The sequence below is a fragment of the Balaenoptera ricei genome, chromosome 4 (assembly GCF_028023285.1).
Source record: "Balaenoptera ricei isolate mBalRic1 chromosome 4, mBalRic1.hap2, whole genome shotgun sequence".
In the NCBI taxonomy this organism is placed as follows: domain Eukaryota; kingdom Metazoa; phylum Chordata; class Mammalia; order Artiodactyla; family Balaenopteridae; genus Balaenoptera; species Balaenoptera ricei.
The window spans coordinates 63,912,803-63,936,988 of NC_082642.1; positions in this window are offsets into that span (position 1 = coordinate 63,912,803).

A 24,186-nucleotide genomic window follows, 5' to 3' on the forward strand; every position below is an offset into this window, starting at 1 on the left:
TTATAAGCCCATCCCACTTCAGTATGACCACATCTTAAGTAATTATATCAGCAAAGACACAATTTCCAAATGAGGTCACATTCTGAGGTACTGGAGGTAAGTACTTCCACATATGCATTTTGGAGGATACATTTCAATGCATAGCAAATCCTGAGAAGACACTAGATTGCTAAAAAAGTTACTTCTTCCACTTTTTCTTTTTTTGTAAGTATATCTCTCCAGTTCTATGTTCTTAATGTACGCAATTGTCACATTTAAGTATTCCGTGGTGTCTGAGTTGTCCCCTGAACCACTGTTCTACAAGCTGAACCAGGAAGAATAAGTAGGGCATGGAAGCCAATCTAAGGAGGTGAGTGCTCTAGAATGAGCACGAGGTCCACGTCAAGGAAGACAACAGCTCTGAGAGACGCTGGGGGCTTGGTGGGTCTGGGGAAGGACTCAACACTAAGAAGATGCAGAAAGGGTGACAGAGGTATCATATAATTTATCATCCAAATAGGATACTATTAACAGTGAAAAGGAGCCCTGTTAATAATTCTGTTCTGCTTTAAGGGGTAACTCTGTCCCTGGCAATTGAGACAAAGACCACCCTCCATGGTGGCATTGTAACCACCACTTCAAATTAGCTCTGCTAATAATAGCAAATATTAGCAGATGCTAATAATTTCCATCCATCAGAAAGTCAAGTGGTTTATTTTTGTTCTCTCCAAGCAGCTGTCCACAGCAAAGCCTATATAGGTATATAATATAATTATTTTGATCCTGGAGGGCACTTGAAGGATCTTTTATATGAGTCCTGTAGACACTTGTAATGGGGGAGAAAAAATTGTCAGAGTTATATTTTGGAAAGGGAATTGAATTACTATAACTCCTCAAAGAGAGAACTAAGGTGCGGTATGTTTTCCTGAATGCAAAGGTGGGACTTTCTCAAATTAGAATTGCTGTGCTGACTAACATGCCTAAAACTCAAAGTCATGGGGAAAATAATGAAGGAAAGGCGAGCACCATTTGCCAAAGACATGGCCAAGGTAATGCTGCCGTCAGGATGAAAGTTTTGTGTCATCTACACGATGTAAAATTATTTCGGATTACCGTATAATGAAAGGGAATGAAAACAATGGCAAGCTTTCCCATCAATGCTTGTCCATCATCGCCGTGCTGCGGCAGGATGAATATGGGGCCTGGCAGGCCTTAGCAGTCCTTGGAGAATATTAAATACAGGCACCAATGGAGCGCATTGAGAAGCGATTTCTCTCCCGGAAGCACTAAAGCCTTTTAAGTAGTTCAGCCTTCACTGTTCACATCCAGTTGCCAAAAAGCAAATGAATTGCCTGATTTGAAAGACATTTGTTTCCCTAATTTTTTGGCAGTCAGGATGATCCCCTTGTTTTCCCCATAATCAGGCCCCACAGAACTACATGCCTGTGCACTAACAATGCGAAAGAAACAAAGCATGGTTTTCAGGTGACCGGGTTGCCTCAATCTGCTTGCAGACCGTCCCAAGGGAGCCCATGGAGCTGGCTGCACTTCAGAATGTCAGTGTGTGGAGGAGGACACCCTGGGATGTAGCGCCAAAAACGGCAGTTGCACCTGCAGATCTGGTTACCAAGGCAACAGATGACAGAAAGGTACTGTCTGACTATAAATTTTCTTTCTTCTCTAATAACAATGCTCAGCTTTTGTTTAGCACCATACCATCATTAATTAGTTAATCCACCAGAGTCCTCAGGAGAGCAGTAAACTTTATTAATCCTCTATTTGCAGGTGAGGAAACTGAGACATGGGGCAATAAAGTCATGTAACCTTGTTTTCTTAGCCTCTGATGTTAGCTGTCCCCTTACTGGCTTGAGCAAGGGAAGAAAGATCACATTGCAGAGAATCTTATCCTAAGGAGATGAGAGCTGGCCAATCACTTCCTTGAGCTGAGCTAATCAAGTAAGGGCTGCTAGCTTCCAGAGTTAAAGAATCATTTCTTTATATCTAAAGACAGACTATTCAAACAAATACAAGAGAAACCATAGAAAAATCTTTGGAAAATTTAAATATGGCTATCAGTGTGGTCCTTTCTCAAATTTCTAAACAATTTCTTTATAAATTGATAAAAATTTATGTGCAGCGTAATTCCAATGATAAGTAACATGTATAGATATATATGTGTGTGTAGGTGCATATAAAATTTGGAAAAAGGTATTCCAAGATGTTAGTAATGGCTCTCTCTGGTTTATGGACTCATGGAATGCTTCTCCCAATGCATCTACATGGCTCTCTCATTTTCTCAAAAACTTGTATTTTACCTTTTCACTGAATCTTGTCAGTACCAACCTACTTAAAATTGCAACTTGCCAAGTCTCCTTGAACTTTTGCATTTTTCCAAAGTGCTTACCATATACTCTAATTATTATTATTATGCCTAATATTTATTGCCTGCCCTTCCTGCTAGAAGCTAAACTCCAACAAGGGGAGGATAGCTATTCATTTTTTTCACCAAAGTATCCCCAAACTCCTAGAACAGTCAGGACATATAGAAGTTACTCAATAAGTATTTTATTAAATGAATATATAAATGTGAATCATCAATTTTTATTCTTTATTCATTTTTCTCATATTATACATTCTGAATTGAGCACATGTTACTGTATTATTTAGGGGAAATTATCACAGCATTTTTTTTTCTCTTCAATACACAGCAAAACTGAACATATAACAAATACAATTATCATAACTAATGGCAAGTGAACTTTTTGCCTTTGAAGTGATCCAAAGCAATCTTGTTTAAAATCAGGAGAGAGGGACTTCCCTGGCAGTACAGCGGTTAGGACTCCACGCTTCCACTGCAGGGGGTGCGGGTTCAATCCCAAGTTAGGGAACTAAGATCCCACATGCCGTGTGGAACAGCCAATAAATAAATAAATAGATAAATAAAATCAGGGGGAGATAATAGGTTTGTAAGGAAGCTGTCATACTGTTGGGTCCACTTACAAAGGCAGGGACTGGGGTGGGAGGTTGTCCTTGGCTCTCGTGTATTACATGTTCCTCCTTGCATTGTCATCTTCAAAGGGTCTGCAGGGCTTGTTCAAGCTGACTGAAAGGGAGTAAGGGTCTTCCAGGTTGCCTGTGGCTGTGGAACTGGCTATGGAACTAGAGTATGTGAACAGCACTGTTCATCAAGATTTTGTAGAGATTAGGGCTATTTATTGTAGCTGGATTGTGACTTTCTAGGCAATGGGGAAGAGAAGTTGGGGAAACAGAAGGCTGACATTACACGAATGCGTTTAATATGGTATGAGCGTGGGTCCCATTCCAATATCTAAGCCTCCTTCTGCTTCAACTGGTTTTTAAACCTAGAGTCAGCCCCTTATTCATTCGCCCCCTAGAGAAGTCGTGCCCTAGAAGTCAACACATGGGAAACAATACCATATACACACACCTGGGTAAATTTAATTTATTCTGATAACATTTTCTCAAAGCAACTGCTGAATATACTATATTGGAAAATGCTTCTGAGTTTCCCACTGTGAAGGAAAATGAGTTGAAAGTATATGTAAATCAGCAAAATAGAGAGGTCACCATCATCTCAGGAAAACATATTATTTTTCAGTCAGATAACTTTGTCCAATTCTGATATTTTTGTCTAACCACAAAATGAAATTATGACTCAGACTGGAGCGGGTGAACGGGATCGCCATGATTGGCAGCTGAAATCAAGGGAAAAAAAGCTTTCTAAGTGTCGTTGCATGATGAAAATCAGGCCTGTTGTTCTTCTTTCTCTTTTTTAAAAGAGTGAACTAGCCCAAGTGCTCCTAGAGCCAGACATATCTTTAAAAATCTTGACTCCAGACCTGTGTCTAGATTGCAGATGAATAGTTAATTAAAAAGACTGCTAATTGTTTCAATGGCACTAATGAACAGTACTCTCCACAATCAGCACCAGGCCTTATTTAGCCCATCGGTGATGACTTTTAAGAGCAGAAGAGCTGGTTTCTATACTAATCTGTGAAATAGCAAAAAAGAGAGAGAGAAAAAAAACAAAACAAAATGGTGTCTTTGCCTTGTTTTGATTAGTTTGTTGCCTGGGGTATTTTGGACCCCAGCTGCAGGCAGACCTGAATGTAGAGGACTCTGGCCCAGCAAGCCTCTTGAGTCCATCTAAGGAGGCCTGATCAACCTTTGTGTCACCATAAAAAGGACAGATTTTTGTTACAGTAGTTCCACACCGATGGCCTTGAAATTTTGAACACGGTGGGTCTCTAAGAGCAGGTTAATTGACTTGAGAGGTGCTGAGTACTTAGTATTGTAACATAAGTTGCGTGTAGTGGCTGAGAGCAACAGTTTCACAAGCCAGATCTGGATTCAAATACTGACTTTGCTACTTATTAGCTGCGTGACCCAGAATAAGTCACTTAGCTCCTCCAAGCCTCAGTTTCTTATATGAATGGAGATAAAGTTGCTTATGTCATATAGTGATTTTTATGGAAACGTGGGCTAATTTATGTAAAATGCTTGGCACAGAGGAAGTGATCAACAGATAGTAGCCAGGAATTGTGTGAACGTCCCAGAAAATTTAATAATTCTGTTATTCAGAGATTCTGCTTAGGACAAGAAGATACTTAACGGCCCAATTTGGTTTGGTGTAACTTTCTGTAATTGTCACGTGTTTAGGAAAGTTTCACTGTTTTCCCTGTGTTGAAAGCATGCTTTCCTCCAGGTTTCTAATTCCAGTGGTTTCAACAGAGGCTGAAACCTCAGCGGTCCCTGTAACATCAGCCATCCTCTTCTAGTTCAAAGGGCATCCAACGAAGCAGCACAAGTTCCTCTTTCTCCACCTTATACATTGCCCGCTCTTATAAAACACACAAATTACAAACCTCCTGGGTGATTATTCTGGCTTACGAAATAAGCAAAGACTGGGAGAACAGGATTCAGGTAAACATTCGGGGACAGCTTCCCAAGCACTACACCTCCCCAGCTTCCTTTACAAATTACATCTCATTTCAGATTTTGTGTCCAACTGCCTCCAAAGATATGTATCAAAATTGCTTCCATTGTTACATCTGCAAAACCACATTTTCAGCAAAAAGCCAACCTCTGTATCTGTGTTTCCAAAGTGACAAGATATGGCATCATGTTGATTTCTCCAGGGAATATTTTTGGAAGTGCTATAAATCCTTAGAGGCTATTCTGTTTCTTTCTTTGCAACTCATACACACTCACCTGCACACACACGCACACACACACTTTTCCAACTCACTTGGGCAACAGCAGAAATCTGGGATCACCTTGAGATTTATTACAAGTCTTAGCTCCTTTCTTTCTCTCTCATTTTATAAGCCTGCCCTAATGGCCTCTGGGGACCAGATCATCCGTTCTCCTGTGGACCCTGTGAGAATGGAGGTCAGTGCAACAAAAAAACTGGAAACTGTGAGTGTCTTCCTGGTTACAGGGGAAAAGCCTGTACCATACGAAAGTCATTAACCTAGACAAGATGACCAACAAAGTTATTAAAATTGTTAGCTTTATAAATGCTTTTTAAAAACTGCTCTATGGGCTATGATAAAAGAGTATATGTTTAAATTACCTATTGTATAACAAACATCCCAATACTTGGTAACAAATCCTGCCAACAACAATTTATTACTTTTTTGATTCTGTGGATTGATAAGATAGTTCTCCTTCTGGTCTCACCTGGAATCACTAGTGGCTGCTTCTAGCAAGTAGATTAGCTGGGAACTGGGCTTGACTAAGCTTCTTAATCAGGGGCATCTGGCCTTTCCTATACATAGCACTTCCACAAGGTTAGCTTGGGCTTCCTCATTGCATGGCAGTCTCAAGACAGCAATCCAAGAAAGAGCATCCCAAAAGTGGGAAAGCAGAAGGTACAATGCATCAAAAAGCCTACCTTCAGAAGCCACACATAGTTACTTCTGCCACACGCTACTGGTTAAATCATAAGGACATAACAGATTCAAGAGGAGGAAAAAGAGATTCTACCTCCTGATAAGAGGAGTAGCAAAATCTCGTTGCAAAAGACCTGCAAGCTGGGAGATATTGTTGCAGCCATCTTTGGAACCAATCTATCATAACATACTATTTAAAGTTATACTGAAAAAAAAAAAAAAAAGTTATACTGAAAGGCACTTTAAGAATCTGCTAGACTGTATTTATCATTCTTGTCAGAGAGAGAGCAGATTATAGACTGATAAAAAGTGATTAGTTAAACTCAATCTGCTTCAAAGAGCCAGAAGAACTACTTCCTTGCTATCTCTTTTTCTGCTTGTGATTCTTATGTAACCTCTGTTAACCCTGACTGTATTGCATTCTCTACTCCATCCACGTTGAAACAGGGTAACCTGAGAACTTGAGGACAGCTGTGGGCTGGATGGTAATGATGGTATTTTTGCATTACTATTTCAAATGTGTCTGATAAAGGTTAACGAAAGTCTGTTGTTTGGACTGTCTATGATGTTATGAGGTGCGAACAGTGATCTGAATTAGCTTCCAGTGCTTAGAACTTTCTATAAACCAACAAGCAAATAAAACCAGAAACTTAAACATAAATATAAAAAGTAACACCAGGATAGTATTTAGCACTTAGCTAATCATCTGATCATTTGGGAAAATGCATTACTGCTCCTAAAGATAACCCTCAAGCAAGAGTGATAGGACAAGGTTGTTGCCTGGCGATTTTTCTGGATATAACTAGATCAGTTTATACTTTAGGACTGTCATTCTGGCACTGTTGACAGGCCTTTCAACAGTATAAAAGTTTGCTGGTGCAGCAATTGGCTATCCCTAACCTACTTGTTTGCTTTAAAAAAAAAGCTTAAAGGTAAGAATTTACATATTCAAAAAGTAGTTACTTGCTATTTCCACAATGAAGTGACACTTTCTCTTGTCTAACTCAATTTTAATGGAATAATTATTAAGCAGATAGTGATATATCTGTTCCACTTGTCAGGTGATATAAATAGACTATTTAGAAACAAGTCAAGAGATAAACTGCTCATTCTTTAAAATATTAATTTTAATAGTTATGTTACAACTCTCTTCCATTCTAAGATTTCAAAACCCAGGAGAATATATCATGATAATCCCGAGTGATTTTGGGTGACAATTCTAATTTTATTGTCAATCTGATACATGAGATAATGTATTGAATTGGATAGGCAAAAATATTCCCCAACTTCTAGTACCGTTCAACTTTAGTGTTATATGCTATCATCTGATTTCACAAACAAAGGTACACACACAAATTATATAATCATCATAATAGGCTATTTAGGAAAATAAGTAGAACCAAAGGATAGGACTCATTAAAAATGCTTCATGTATACTCCACAAGGAATGTGTGTGCCATTTAAAAAGGGACTTATGGGCTTCCCTGGTGGCGCAGTGGTTGAGAATCTGCCTGCCAATGCAGGGGACACGAGTTCGAGCCCTGGTCTGGGAAGATCCCACATGCCGCGGAGCGGCTGGGCCCGTGAGCCACAACTACTGAGCCTGCGCGTCTGGAGCCTGTGCCCCGCAACAAGAGAGGCCGCGATAGTGAGAGGCCCGCGCACCGCGATGAAGAGTGGCCCCCGCTCGCCGCAACTAGAGAAAGCCCTCGCACAGAAACGAAGACCCAACACAGCCAAAAAAATAAATAAATACATACATAAATTTAAAAAAAAAAATTAAAAAAAAAAGGGACTTATGTTTGAAGAAAAGTACACAACATTTTTCTAAGTACCCTGTAAATGGTGCTTACAGAATTTTAAAACTTAGTTATTCTGCATAATGAACTTAAAAATACTTATAGGCTATACAAAGTAATATGTTTTAGAGGCAGGAGAGACGAAAAAGCTATTTCTAAAGGTATTGGCTTTATATAAATTCCAACTTTTGGAAGTTATAAATACAAATACTTGGGCAAAATAATTCTTTTTTAAAAAGGGTTTTATTTCACTGTGTGAAAACTCTCTGGATTATGGTAGATTGTATTGTTTTCTTTCTGCTTCCTAGGCAGTATTGGGGTTGGGGGCAGCTGTGACTGCATGGACACTCCTACCCTTGATGAGAATGTATCGTCTCTGAGAAAGTTTAGCCTCGTATATCAGGCCTTTTACCAAATAATCTCAGAAGTGATCCCAACTTTTTCTTTATCCCAGAATTATTTATAATAGTCAAAGTACAAAATAAAAATAACCTAAATATCCACCAGAAGGAGAAAGAGTAAACAAATCATATAACACATCAGTGGACTATTCTGAGGCCATTAAGATTCATGTTTCGGAAGAATGTGTAATGTCAGGAGAATTGACATTAAATTGACATTAAGAGTTGTATATAGAGAATGCTCCAAATTTGTAAAAACCTGTATGCATGTATGTATGTGGAAAATTGTAGTAGAAAGGACAGCAGTTGTTAACAGTGCCCATATCTAGACAGCGGGACTATTAGTGAATATTTTTCTCCTTTTGACATTTCTGTCATTCCCATATGTACTACTTTACTATTTTTCCCCTTTACAAGGGAGAAAATACATCATCTTCAGACCAATCATTTACTAAATATCTAAGTAAGATAGTTGTCTGTTCTTAAAGTATTGTCTGGTGATCTTAACTGTTCCCATATAGTGAAGATGTTTTTTCTTCAGTCTAATTGATCTTGTTGCTCTTTTAATTTAAGACTGTTTTCTCCTGTTTCAGATGAGGTGGATATTGAGCATAGCTTGGCAGCACTACTAAAATGCTTTTAAAAAAAAGTGATAAATGAAAGAACATAGTAATGTTTCCTCTGGACACTTCATTTCCCTTTTTTCCAGAAATCCTATTTTCTATCCCTCAGTCATTGTTATTACTTCCCTGAATTCTGCCATGTTTTTATGAGTGTTTACAAAATAGGCCCCTTCACTACTGAAGGAGAGAAAATTAGACAGAATAGGGGAGAAGACGTTGGAAGGGAGATACCAATTCCAAATACAACTTTGCTTTAAACATTATATGATCAAACATCATGAAATGATGAATCATCATGAGGTGATGATGGTCAAACACCATCAAACGTCATGAAAACCCTAATGAACACAAGTGTGAACCTTCTGTAGATAAAAGCTGGTAAATGTTTAACAAATTATTCTCTGAAATAAAAGCCCTGGTTTGTATAATTTGACGATTTCCCCTGTAATACTCCCACAGGGGAAATTTCAAACAACCGATGTGGTGTCAACTAGCTCACAAAATTCCTGAAAATTTAACAGGTTGCAGTTTAACCATTGACTTTCCAAGCTGGTAGTAACAGCTCCAGTGTACCACTGGCTGGCAAATAATTGTATTCTGAACACTCTTAGGAATCTGGATGATTTCTTAACACTTACTTTCTCTTTTGATATTAAGAGCTGATAACTTTGCAGGTGTTGATTTTACTTTCCTGTTTCTAAACAGGTGACTAATTTGACCTTTTGGGTTGAATTAAATTAACCAACAAATCAACCAAGAAAAATTTCACTCTCAGGCTAGTCTATTTTATTTTTGAAAGAAAAATCAATTGCTCAGCTTAACTGATTCAAGAGTCAAAAACTAGGGACTTCCCTGGTGGTCCAGTGGTTAGGAATCAGTCTTGCAATGCAGGGGACGCCAGTTCGACCCTTGGTGGTGGAGCTGGGATCCCACACGCCACGGGGCAATTAAGCCCGGCACCGCAACTGGAGAGCCGGCGCGCCCCAGCTGTGGAGCCCGCGGGCTCTGGAGCCCTTGCACCACAACTAGAGAAGCCCACGCACTGCAACGAGGAGCCCGCATGCCACAATGAAAGGTCCCACATGCCACAACTAAGACCTCATGCAGCCAATCAATCAAAAAATTAAAATATTTATAAATAAATAAATAAATAAGCACAAAAAAGTTGCGTTGCTATATGTGTAGACACCCCCCCCCCCCTTCAGCCTTTTTCTCTAAGGTTCATGTAGCTGGAGTATTGACTCAGATCTCAAGGAACCAAATGAGCCCTCAAACAACCACTATGCTGTTTTCCAACTTCCTGTAACACACCTACCCTAAACCAGGGCTAGAATTTCCTTTATGACATACTGTTATAAAAAGAGAAAAAGGCAATTATCTAAGGCAGAAAAAAAAAAAGAGTACTTGTAATGTAAAATAAGATAAAACAAACAAAAAACTATTAGTAGAACAATTTTGAGTGTTAAGCATCACCACGCACAGAGAGGTGAGGTGCAATAATATGCTTCGAACCTCTCTGAAGCAATCCTCAATTTGATCTTTAAAGTTGCTGTAAAATAAATTGTATTTAAATAATACATCTCCCATGCTTCCCAACAGTGAGATGCATATCCTTTACCAATCTGGTTCTCAGCAGGCGGTCCAGCCTGATGAAGCATCAGCAAAATGTCAGCTCCCACAGAGAAGTGCGACAAGAGGCGACACTAAAGCAGTGACAGGCCTTTCAAAAAGCTATTGTGCAAATTCAGTTTTAAAATAGGGATGTGGTTAAGGACTGATGGTTATGTCATTACCAATTCATTCATCTCCCCATCTTCTGCAGGAACGGAAGGGAGTCAACGGCTTTACATTGAGGAGTGGTGGGTCCAGGAGCTGTTCTTTCCCCTATTCTTATCAACTTCCATAATGGCCCAGTTAGATCTTTTTTAAAAAAGTTCATCCTGTTATTACTTTATAACCCTCAACAAATTACTGATGCCTTACAAAATTCCAAAATTTAAGTTTATCATAATTTTGACTACTTTCACCTGTACCCCACATACCTTCATCATTCTCCCAAGCACCATGTGCTTTTGAAACATGGTGCTATTGTTCATTCCTCTTCCCTTAAATCAATTTTTTCTTCCTTCATTTTTGTTGCCTGTTAAAATTCTTCAGGGATTTTTATTTTTCAGTATATGTAAACAAACAAACAAAAACACTAAATCCTTTCCTTCTGTAGTATTGCCCGTCGTAGTGTATTATAATGGTCTGTTTACGCATGATTAAAACTATCATTCATTTTTGTATTCCCCAGCTCTTGATTTACAAGGGATGCTCATTAAAAATTTGCTAGATTCAATTAACGAACATTCTTGACAACTTAGTAGAGCAGTTTGAGATTAAAGTTTCATAGAAATAATCCACCAAGTCAAAAAAAGACATGAGAAACAGAGTTTATGGTACTGAAAAATATTCAGTAGTCTACACTAAACCAGGTTAAATTGCTAGGACTTTTAAGATGGCAGCAGTGGCACAAGGAGAAGAAAGGAGGTTTTTTGCTATAGCCCAGCACCACAGCTTTGTTGATGCTCAGTTTCTGAAAGCACTTTTCAGAAGAAGCTTTTTCAAAGGTTTTGATGACTAACATCAAGCACCAATGAAGTTTTTTATGGTTCTTTAGCTTCTCAAGAGTCTGGATTTATTTCTTTCTGTACTCACCTCCAATATATTCAATCCTTTCTTCTGAATATAACAGAGCCACATTAAAATAGTGAATAAATGTCTCTGGCTTTCAGTTTTTGTAAAAAAACGGAAAGGATTTAACTAGATAATATGTAATAGGTAATATCTATGTAATAATATATAATCCAATGTATAGTAAGTAACACAAGATGATAATTATAGGTATATGCTGTATAATGATAATAAATTCTCAAAGCTCTTGTTAATTGAGTGCCCATTCTGTGTTCACTGTGCTACATGTTTTTCATCAATTCCCTCACCTAACCCTCAGGACAACTAATTGTGTTTGGTACTCTTACTATTCCCATTTTATGAATGAGGAAGCTGACTCCTGGCAGAACTAATTAACTTGTCAGGGCTCATATAATTAGTAACTGAGGACTAGATAATCAGTGAAGTTCATACAAACACTAGATATCTATAAAGTGAGACTGTAGTTATCAATATTAAGTAGTGTAGCTGCCTGCTCGTAAAAATGTAAAGAAAATAGAGAAGAATTAGATTCCATAGAAAAACCTAAGGAGTCAGGAAGTTTCATTAAGGTTGTTCTGTTTTTGGCCTTGCATTTGTAGGTTGCAAAAAGAGCGACTGACATAGCCAAGAGCATTGTTGAAATGTAAAGAGCCATAACAGCCTATGCTCAATTTAGCGATGGAGGGAGGCTGCTTTTTGTTTGTCTGTATGCAGCTTGTCCAACCTATTTCCACAGCTTAAGCTGCCTGCTGCCCCACATCAGTAATGATAGTTCTCAGTGGGACCGTGATACCAGCCAGTGTACCTGCCTGTCAGATGGTGCCTGCTGACAGATGCTGTAAATCAGAAGCTGATTATAAGTCCTGTTCATCATCTAACATAAATAATGACCCAAAGAATTTTTCTTTACATTATGCACTTGCTGAGTGGTCTCAGTGCTTTTTGTTTTTATAGGGCTGCCCAAACTTAACCATGTTTAACATTCTCTTTGTGTGTTGGTAAATATAGCTGGCTAGCTGCCTACCATAATCCATGATTACTCTTGCTGCTTTCTTCCAGAGCCCTAAATTGAATATCTGGCAGAGCACAAAATAAATTCTTATTTCTACACAGTGAGTCATCCAGAAGTTATGCATTCCAGTACACACACCTTTCATATATATATATATATATATATATATATATATATATATATATATATATACACAGACCCTTCGTGCATTATTAGTTTGTTTCATGGTCCACTGTGTTTTGGAATTTTTATCTACAATGGCTGAATATTTAGTTTTACTTGTTGGACATGTATTCATTCTAGTACTGTAATTCCTTAGTACTTAAATATAAGGGTCAGTATGACATACAGAATACTTTATGTTCTAATTTGTTTTTTGATATGACTGTGTCCAGATATCACTGTTTCCTTCCCAAGCAAAGATCTTGTAAGTCCTGTCCTTCTATCTTTCTCCACTTGCAATAGGTATGAACTTATTTTGCCTTAGTTTCCTCATCTGTAAAATGTGACTAATGAGGGACCCAGCTTACTAGATTCTTATGAGGATTAAATAGGTTAATACATATTATACCTTTGGAAGGGCATTTAGCACATAGTTACACTCGGTAAATTATAAGCTAAAACCTTCTCTCCTTAAAGAAAATCTCTACCAATCTTTGAAAATTAGTCTGTAGCACTTGTTATATACCCTCAAAGTGACTGAACATGTACAAATCACAAAACTAGATTAGCACTTCCTCAGGAAGACCTGAATAAATTGTCTAGCACACAGTGACTTGAGGTTTTTCTGCAAATCTGAGACAACAACAACAAAAACATTCCACTTTGTATCCTGCTATCTAGTCAATATTTTTTTAATCCTCATGATAACCTTGTGGGATAGGGACTATTATTATTCTTTTTTTCCAGGTAGGGAGAGTGAGGCACAGAGAAGCAAAGTCATTTGCCTAAGGCCACATGGTTAGTAAGAGAGGATGTTAGGATTGGAACTCAAGTCACAGGTTTTAGTGAATAGGTATGGAAAATGAAAGATGACTGAAGTTTAACAATTATTTGATATATATAGTTTGAGACATGCTGAGCGGGATGTATGTGAACAACACTTTGTTGGAAAGTCAGATCCTAAGAACTCAAAGGAAAGATCAGAGCTAGTAGTGTAGAGGTGAGAACCATCAACATAGAGATGGATTGGATGAGATAACTGAGGAGAAGATGCTAAAGGGGAAAGCCAGGAAAACTGTGAGCAGAAACTCGCTAAATTCCTTACATTTAGGGGGATCTAGAGAAAGAGAAACCAGTGAACAAGATTTACTTAGAGCAGATGTTACAAACTGGCAGGCTTAGAGCTGAATTTGACTTGCAGATGTACTCTGAATGGCAGGCAAATTCCTTTTAAAGTATGTGATTCAATATTTTAAAAATCAGAAGATGTAGGAACTCTGGACCCGTCTTCCTGTGTGGGAACAAATGGCTCCGTTTAATTAGCTCATACCTCTTTATGGGGGGCGGGGTGCAGGCACTCTCCCATTGGTCCTAATCCCACCACCCCACGGGGAGTCACCCGCAGGAACTCCACCTGCTTTCTCCTGGGGGTTGCCTGCCTGGGTCTCGGGGACCTGCGTTTGTGACTCCTGCTTTTAAAAGATGGAAAAAGGTGGAAAGGAAATAGGAGAACTCAGAGATATAATTCCAGAGAAAGATGACTCTCAGGAAGAAAAGGATAATCATTGTCTCATATGCTGTTTAAAAAGGAAAATAAAAAAATAGGGGACAAGCACAGGATTTGTGATTTAGGACTTGGTAGTTTTTGGGAAAAAAAAAAAAAAAAACGTGAAATACAATTTGGATTAAAAATGAATGGTAAATGAGGAAATTAAGGTGGACTACCTTCCCAGAAAGCTCAACAATGAAGGAAATAAATATTTAGTCCATTTTGTTCTCTGTCAACAGAATGTTTAAAATTTTCTTGCCTCTTCAAGATGCATAATCCCTCCCAGTCATCAACATACATCATTTTCCTGTTGATGAATCTTATTCATTCTCGATCCTTCTCACACTTGAAGGTCAGGTCCAATGTAGTCATGATAGAAAGGATTCAGAATCCCTGAGAGTTATTAATGTTGAAATGAAATCAAATACCTGGAAATTTGCTCTCATGTGAAACTTGCAAAGAATATATTTAAATATCTGTGCTGATGGGTACTTGGAGAAATATGTAACTTTTTAAACTCATTGAATTTTTCTATTGTCAAGTTTTAACTTCATCTCCCTCTTTCTCCCTCTCTCGCGTACACAATATTTATATCATGTATCCTGAGACTCAATTTTTTTGACACTTTAACATCTCTAAAATTAGGGAGTGTCTTACAAACTGATAGCACAGCAATATATAATTATATTGTAACTTTCTAACATAGTCTATTTTCTAGGAACACATTGAAGTCAAGTGTCTGTTACTACATTATGAATAATTTCCATCTCCTGAGCCCCAAAGGAGATAGAATATGGAGGGAAAAATCAAATGTAATATGTGTATTAATTTTCAAGCAGTTTGAAGTGCCTCAATTTTAAATGCCTGCTGGATCATAATAGTTATTTCCAAGTTGGAATAAATAACTGCCTTTTGGCTTCAGAGACAATAGTAATGCTCAGGCTGAGATATCTGAGTTTGCTTTTATTCTAGAATAAAAATGACAGGCCCAAGAAACTAGAAAAAAATCCTTCTGCTATTTTAAGATACTGTCGATCTCACTAACTGTGTTCTTGTGCCATCATTAATCAATTGTCTGAATGTAGAGAAGAAAGGGAAGGAAGCCTGCAGACCACTTAATGTGTCTCACTTTAGCATAGTAGCAAAGAGCTCAGCTTCCTGGATGCCTACCTTTGTGAGAGTCTCCACATAATTCATCTGTTTTGCAAGCTCAGTCTGAAACTTTGCAAATCTTGAGGAAGAAATTCTGTAATATCACTGAAATTGCCTATGTATTCCCACAAGGATAATGTGTGTTAGCTATTACTAGGGAACTATATTTTATTATATTATAGAATCTGAAATACTGCCATTGTATACTTCAACTGTATGTTGCTAAATTTTCATTTAAATTTAAGAAACCACAAAATGATAGTGCCAGCCATACCCATATATAGTATACATAGAAGTGTGCATTTCTGCAGAGAATGTCTATAACTTAAACTATGTGATCCAGCAGTCTGATGTACTTTAATAATCAAATCATGATAAAAATTGTTTAACTTTATGCTTTACAAAGCATTTTTCACCTCTATTATCTTGTTCAAAATTGGAAATTTATCTAAGGGGAAACAATGGTGTCTACCTTAATATTACACTACTGTTGAAGTGGTAAAAATGCCAATTCCAGTTGTATTTAGTGTCTTAAATTATTATTGCCTTCAATCTTGAATTATATGTTCTTTATGGTATCTAATATGAAGTCTTAATAGCACACTGTCTTGGATCTTATATTCTTTTTTCTCTTCTATTTTAGTTTTTTGAAAATGAAAAGTAAGACAATTCTGGTTGAAAATGTATGAAAAGACTAGATGACAAATAGTTTTAAGAGTGCCGTGCAAATGTTTGCAAAAGCCAGCCTGTGTAAAGTGGCACATTCCACACGCTTAGTACTCAAGTACATTATCCACCTGACAAGATAGTAAAATATCCTACTCATCTGTTCAGGGCTAATTTTTCAAATTTTAATAATTTTATTAGTCCCTAGCAAGGCCTTTTAAAACTTTGCAAAGAATATTAATAACTCATTAAAGATTAATTACATGTCAACTTTGAGGTCAAAGAGTTTGAGTGGTTTTTAGTTATCTGAAATAAAATGCATCTGCTCTGAAAAGGACACAGTATAAAACTCTCTTCCTTCTTCACCAACCTAAAGTTCTTATTTATTAAAACACATATACATAGACTTTAACTCAAGCGTGTTTGACAACAATTAAATGAGAAAATTATGGCCATATGCATACTAGTCAAGAAATTTGGTACAGAGGAATATCCTCTAAGGAAGACAGGTTACCTCTGGAACCTTTTGTAACTAAGTTTGCTAACTGGAGGACCAGTCAGAGATATGACAGTTATGATGAAGTCTTCCTCACGGTCTAAAATCTGCATCTTGTTTTCATGGAGTGAAACCATAGAATTTAGTGGAGAAAGAGTTTGGGAATAAGGAGACCAATGAAAAATAGATATCTAAATGGAGAATAGAGGAATTTTGAGATATAAGGTAATCGAAAAAGGAGGTAGGGAAGAGAAGAAAGGTCTTAGAAGAGTCTGAATTGTTCCGACTTTGCTGTTTTCATAGAGCCAGCAAAAAATGACAAATGTGAAAGGCAGCAAAAAAAAAAGCATTAAAATTGTTCTAATCAAAACTATTTATTTAAATCATTAATGTATTTAGAAGGTGACTTCTGTTGAATTATATATCATTTTCTTTTCATTTTCCCCATTTTTTAAATTGGAATAACAATAATACCTTTGATGAGGGATCCTGTGAGGACCAGGGTTATTATAAAAAATCAGCTACACGGTCCTCACATGTAGATCCTCAATAATTAGTAACCCTTATTATGACAGTTAAGTTTTTAAGTATCCAGATATTGTTTTCCAAGAACTTTAAATTTTACAAAAAGATAATCTGGTGAACTGTGCTATGTTATTTAGCATGATTATGCAAATTTCTATACTCAGTTTCACTACCAATTCGGGGAAAATGATAGTTTCTCTGACTTTCAAAGGGTGTATTTCTCTCATTGTAGATGCTTGTAAATCCATCCTCAAACCCTCCTGGTTTTCTTTCTTTATAAAATATGCTTTGGGGGAATTATATTCCTTCTTGGACTTCTGTAACTTAAACGAAAGACTCTGCCAGTCAGCACCACCAGTTTTCCTTTGGTCCTGGCATGCAGAACACGAATTGGTTTCCAAGGCAAAGCATTCAATAATCTGTATGCAAAGTAGTATTTTTACACAGCTCTGAATGTCATATCCAAATGTAAAGCTGCCTGTTGCCTCAAGTGTGAAATTCACTCTCATTTAAATGTTGTGTTTCTTTGCAACTAGTGATGCTGGTATTTGCAGACTGGGCCATGAAACACATGTGATGGTGGTTAAAAGTAGTTATAACTGTGACCTCTCCCACTGTAGCTTCTGTCTTCATGAAGAGGGTTTCATGTGGCAGCTACCCCTGGGCCAAAGCAGGAAATCTGCAAGAGTCAAGGAAATAGAAATGTTTATTTATTTATTTTTGTCTTGATGATACTTTACAGTCCCTTCCAAGTTGTAGATTTTTCAATATGTTGTGATCACCAGTGTTTTTAGAGAGCCCATGTTTAAAATTATACGGTTTCTTTTATCATTTGAATTCAAATATGTAGTAGATTGGATACTGGGTTATTTTCAGATGTCTTTGCCTGGGGACAGTCTGCTCAGCAATTAGAGTTTGGTTTTTAGGAAGAAGAATATTAGGATGTTTGTCTTTGCTCAATTACAGAGGAGCACACCCTGGGACCAATGTCCCAGTTGGTACCTGTCCGTGATGATTTAAAGATACTAGTCATTTTCGGAATACATTTCATCTTGAGCTTTTGAGGTTGATTTCAGTTCAAAGTGCCAATTGCGGATGAAAAGGTTACTAGAGAGTTTGCCTGTTCATGATGGAACTCACTTTTCATCTGGGTCCCCAGTCACCCCATGCCTGGATCACTTTTCATCTCCCCACCGCCTTCCTGTACTGGCTGCGACTCCTTTGAACTACCTTTTCTAAAGCAGAGGGTCAATGACAAGAGACTAGTGTCTCTGTGGTTAGAAGCAGACCTCCCAGTTAGGTAAAGCACTTTATCAGAAATCTGGATTTTTAAAGCCATTAATTGTAGTAATTGTGTGAGGTACTTTGAACTGTACCTCACATGAGATAGCAAAAATGATAATAGTGGCTATAATCTAGAATCAGAAAAGGAGTGTAAAAAACTTCTTTAGAGAGGGAATTTCTTCACTATAATGTCGGGCAAGATTATACAGCTACTGCTGTATAACACATCGCCTTAAAATTTAATGACACAAAACAATATTTATTATTTCTCAAGAGCCCACGGATAGACTGGGCAGTCGTGCTGTCTAGGCCAGATTCAGCTGGACTCTCTCACGTGTCCGTGGGCAGCTGGCAGGTCAGCCACGTCTGGCTGGTCCAAGGTGGCTTCTTAGGTCTAATCTCAGAACTGGTGCACCATCACTTCTGCTGCAGTCAGGTGGCCAAAGCAAGTCACAAGGCCAGCCAAGATCCAAGGGATGGGGAAGTCAGCTCCACCACTGGAAGGGAGGAGCTGAAAGTCACATTGCAAAGGGCAGGGGTTCAGGGCTGGGAGGAGAACTGGGGACGTTTTTACAATCAGTCGACCGCAATTGCTTTCTCAGATTCTGAGGGGGCAGTATTGAGAGCTCCTCATATACTGCATCTCACCAACTCTTTTACTCATGATAATCTCCATAGGTCAAAATTGAGGTGTGAGGTTTTGAATTATCTCTAGCCCTCGATGAAGTTAGCATTTGAGAAAAATAACTAGATAGCTCTATATTGTTGTTTTGCGCTGGTTAATACAGTTCTACAACATTTGGTTTAACACAGATATAATTTCTCTATTTAATGGAGTTTTGATTTTGTTTGTTCTGAAAGTGTTTCTTCTTTTTTCTTTCATATATCTATGTATATATATGTATATGTGTCTATATATGTGTCTATATATGTGTGTGTACATATATGTGCTTTTATATACACGTATACATACACACACACACATTTCCTATTCCACTTCTGCCAGCATGCCAGCGTCCTTGTTATTCTTTTGCCCTTTGAGGCACCACCTTGACTTCTGATTACCCTAAAGTTCACTGCCCAGAAGGGGAGATGTTACCTGCTTCACTGGGGCCAAATAGTTACTCTATAGAGAGTGAAGATGTTAATAAGCATGTTTATACATTCCTTCACGTGATAGTTCTAACCAAAAAATCCATAGGGCTCAGCAATAGGGGGCTTAAAATCTGGCGCATCATTTTGCACCTGGGAAAGCTGCATTTATAACCTTCTTTCAGCTGTGGTGTCATCAGCCCCACTAAGAATTTAACGAGCACTAACAGGCCTAGCTAATGTACAGAACACAGAGGCAGGCACATCGCCCCACCCAGCAAGCTGTTGCTTGATTACAGAGTCGCTGGTGTGCACGAGGACCTGGGACCTCCCCATTTTCACTTATTTCATAAATCTAGACACAGACCTCACTTTGGGGCTCGTATTATTAAGAGGAGACTACAGAGGAAAAATAAACCCCATTTGGTAAAATAAATGATATGCCTGCTTCTGTAGCCACCTGTGGTTTATTACTGCTATATGCTGTTTCCAGCAGCACTTATAACAGTGATCATAAGGGACCTTTAAAGACTTTCTGATGCCTCTTGGGCAGTTTCAGAATAATACAGTTTATAAATAATTCTGCCTACATATCTTATAACTTCAGGATTACTTTTGCCTTGCTTTGTTTGTTATGAGTGTATTTGCATGAAAACAGGTTATTTGGATATTTGTCCTCTGAGAGCTTTTGCTTATTCTTCCCTCCAAGTCAGAATCACATGTTCTCCATGCTACAGTCACATCCACAGCCAAGTGCAGATTTATGAACTGTAGTGAGGGACACAAGTAGGAAGAGACAAACTTCTAAGAAAATACTGTGATCTTACTGAAAATTGTTTTGTTTTTTTAACTTTTTTTGTGGTGTGTTTTATCTGAGGATTCAAAGTTGGACTGCAATTTAAGTGTGTGTGTGTGTGTGTGTGTGTCTGTAGGGGGTTGTATGAGAATGACATTTCATTGTACATCTGGTGCATATATTTTATAGATGTCCCCTTTCTGTGTGTAACAGAATCAGTAAAGTATACGTGATTTTTTTTGGTTCATATCATTTTTATTCTCCAAAGACATTTAAAATACAAGCTTCTATATTCAAGCTTTATTTTTTGTCTACCCTCATTTTGAGGGAAGTTAGACAAAAGTATCAAAAACCATGCGTGTGCAGTTAAAACTATGGTTTCTATTTAGAATTCAGAAATGCGAGTATGTATCAAGGTGTGCAAAAAACACCTGTACAATTTTATTTCGCATTTTACGAAGTGTTTCACTGGAATATCTGTTAAAAATACAAATTAATGGCTCTTCGTTAGTCCTGCTGAATCACACTCTCTGGGAATAGAGATGGTGTATCTCCATTTTTAAGTCAATGCCCTAGATATTTCTTTTTTTTTTTTTTTTAACATCTTTATTGGAGTATAATTGCTTTACAATGGTGTGTCAGTTTCTGCTTTATAAGAAAGTGAATCAGTTATACATATACATATGTCCCCATATCTCTTCCCTCTTGCTTCTCCCTACCTCCCACCCTCCCTATCCCACCCCTCTAGGTGGTCACAAAGCACCGAGATGATCTCCCTGTGCTATGCGGCTGCTTCCCACTAGCGATCTATTTTACGTTTCGTAGTGTATATATGTCCATGCCACTCTCTCACTTTGTCCCAGCTTACCCTTCCCCCTCCCCACATCCTCAAGTCCATTCTCTAGTAGGTCTGCATCTTTATTCCCGTCTTGCCCCTAGTTTCTTCTGACCATTTTCTTTTTCTTTTTTTTTTTTAGATTCCATATATATGTGTTAACATATGGTATTTGTTTTTCTCTTTCTGACGTACTTCATTCTGTATGACAGTCTCTAGGTCCATCCACCTCACTACAAATAACTCAGTTTCATTCCTTTTTATGGCTGAGTAATATTCCATTGTATATATATGCCACATCTTCTTTATCCATTCCTCTGTTGATGGACACTTAGCTTGCTTCCACGTCCTGGCTATAGTAAATAGAGCTGCAATGAACATTTTGGTACATGACTCTTTTTGAATTATGGTTTTCTCAGGGTATATGCCCAGTAGTGGGATTGCTGGGTCGTATGGTAGTTCTATTTTTAGTTTTTTAAGGAACCTCCATACTGTTCTCCATAGTGGCTGTATCAATTTACATTCCCACCAACAGTGCAAGAGGGTTCCCTTTTCTCCACACCCTCTCCAGCATTTATTGTTTGTAGATTTTTTGATGATGGCCATTCTGACTAGTATGAGATGATATCTCATTGTAGTTTTGATTTGCATTTCTCTAATGATTAATGATGTTGAGCATTCTTTCATGTGTTTGTTGGCAATCTGTATCTCTTCTTTGGAGAAATGTCTATTTAGGTCTTCTGCCCATTTTTGGATTGGGTTGTTTGTTTTTTTGATATTGAGCTGCACGAGCTGCTTGTAAATTTTGGAGATTAATCCTTTGTCAGTTGATTCATTTGCAAATATTTTCTCCCATTCTGAGGGTTGTCTTTTCGTCTTGTTTATGGTTTCCTTTGCTGTGCAAAAGCTTTTAAGTTTCATGAGCTCCCATTTGTTTATTTTTGTTATTATTTCCATTTCTCTAGGAGGTGGGTCAAAAAGGATCTTGCTGTGATTTATGTCATAGAGTGTTCTGCCTATGTTTTCCTCTAAGAGTTTTATAGTGTCTGGCCTTACATTTAGGTCTCTAATCCATTTTGAGTTTATTTTTGTGTATGGTGTTAGGCAGTGTTCTAATTTCATTCTTTTAAATGTAGCTGTCAAGTTTTCCCAGCACCACTCATTAAAGAGGCTGTCTTTTCTCCATTGTATATTCTTGCCTCCTTTATCAATGATAAGGTGACCATATGTGTGTGGGTTTATCTCTGGGTTTTCTATCCTGTTCCCTTGATCTATATTTCTGTTTTTGTGCCAGTACTGTACTGTCTTGATTACTGTAGCTTTGTAGTATAGTCTGAAGTCTGGGAGCCTGATTCCTCCAGCTCCGTTTTTCTTTCTCAACATTGCTTTGGCTATTCGGGGTCTTTTGTGTTTCCATACAAATTGTGAAATTTTTTGTTCTAGTTCTGTGAAAAATGCCAGTGGTAGTTTGATAGGGATTGTATTGAATCTGTAGATTGCTTTGGGTGGTATTCATTTTCACAATGTTGATTCTTCCAATCCAAGAACATGGTATATCTCTCCATCTATTTGTATCATCTTTAATTTCTTTCATCAGTGTCTTATACTTTTCTGCATACAGGTCTTTTGTCTCCTTAGGTAGGTTTATTCCTAGATATTTTATTCTTTTTGTTGCAATGGTAAATGGGAGTGTTTACTTAATTTCTCTTTCAGATTTTTCATCATTAGTGTATAGGAATGCAAGAGATTTCTGTGCATTAATTTTGTATCCTGCTACTTTAGCAAATTCATTGATTAGCTCTAGTAGTTTTCTGGTAGCATCTTTAGGATTCTCTATGTATAGTATCATGTCATCTGCAAACAGTGACAGCTTTACTTCTTCTTTTCTGATTTGGATTCCTTTTATTTCTTTTTCTTCTCTGATTGCTGTGGCTAAAACTTCCAAAACTATGTTGAATAATAGTGGTGATAGTGATTGCCCTAGATATTTCTTATGCATATTAAAGCTTGAGAAACACTGCTAAGCTTATCCCAGAATTAAATTTAATTACTAGAAAACTATATACTCGGACTTAATAATTTAATTCCCTAGAGAATTTCTTCATGGTACAATGATTCACTCTTTTGTGCTTGATTTTTACTGAGAATCAGTATAAGAAATGACAGCATGTAAAGTGATTCTGTACTTTTAAGAAACTATCATGAAACAGTAGTTCATTATGTTGTTCAAAGATCGTCATCCAGAAATTCACATGACACATCCTCCCTCCTCTAACCTAACTAAACTGTGTAATTATAACATACATATAGAAAAGTGAATGAATCATAAGCTTTCAGGATAATAGATTTTTCAAAATGAACACATCCATGTCACCAATACTCAGATTATGGGATAAAACATTGTCAATATTCCTAGAAGCCCCCTTATGCCTCATGAAAGAGTAACTATCCTGACTTCTATCACTATAGATTCATTTTGCCAGCTGGCTTTTGATCTTTATGCAAATGAAATCATGATATATGTACTCTTTTTTTTTCTTAGATTCCATATATATGTGTTAGCATACAGTATTTGTTTTTCTCTTTCTGACTTACTTCACTCTGTATGACAGACTCTAGGTCCATCCACCTCACTACAAATAACTCAATTCTGTTTCTTTTTATGGCTGAGTAATATTCCATTGTTTATATGTGCCACATCTTCTTTATCCATTCATCTGTCGATGGACACTTAGGTTGCTTCCATGTCCTGGCTATTGTAAATAGAGCTGCAATGAACATTTTGGTACATGACTCTTTTTGAATTATGGTTTTCTCAGGGTATATGCCCAGTAGTGGGATTGCTGAGTCGTATGGTAGTTCTATTTTTAGTTTTTTAAGGAACCTCCATACTGTTCTCCATAGTGGCTGTATCAACTTACATTCCCACCAACAGTGCAAGAGGGTTCCCTTTTCTCCACACCCTCTCCAGCATTTATTGTTTGTAGATTTTTTTGATGATGGCCATTCTGACTGGTGTGAGATGATATCTCATTGTAGTTTTGATTTGCATTTCTCTAATGATTAATGATGTTGAGCATTCTTTCATATGTTTGTTGGCAATCTGTACCTCTTCTTTGGAGAAATGTCTATTTAGGTCTTCTGCCCATCTGGTTTCTTTTACTAAACATATTTGTGAGATTCATCTGTAATGTTGGATATAG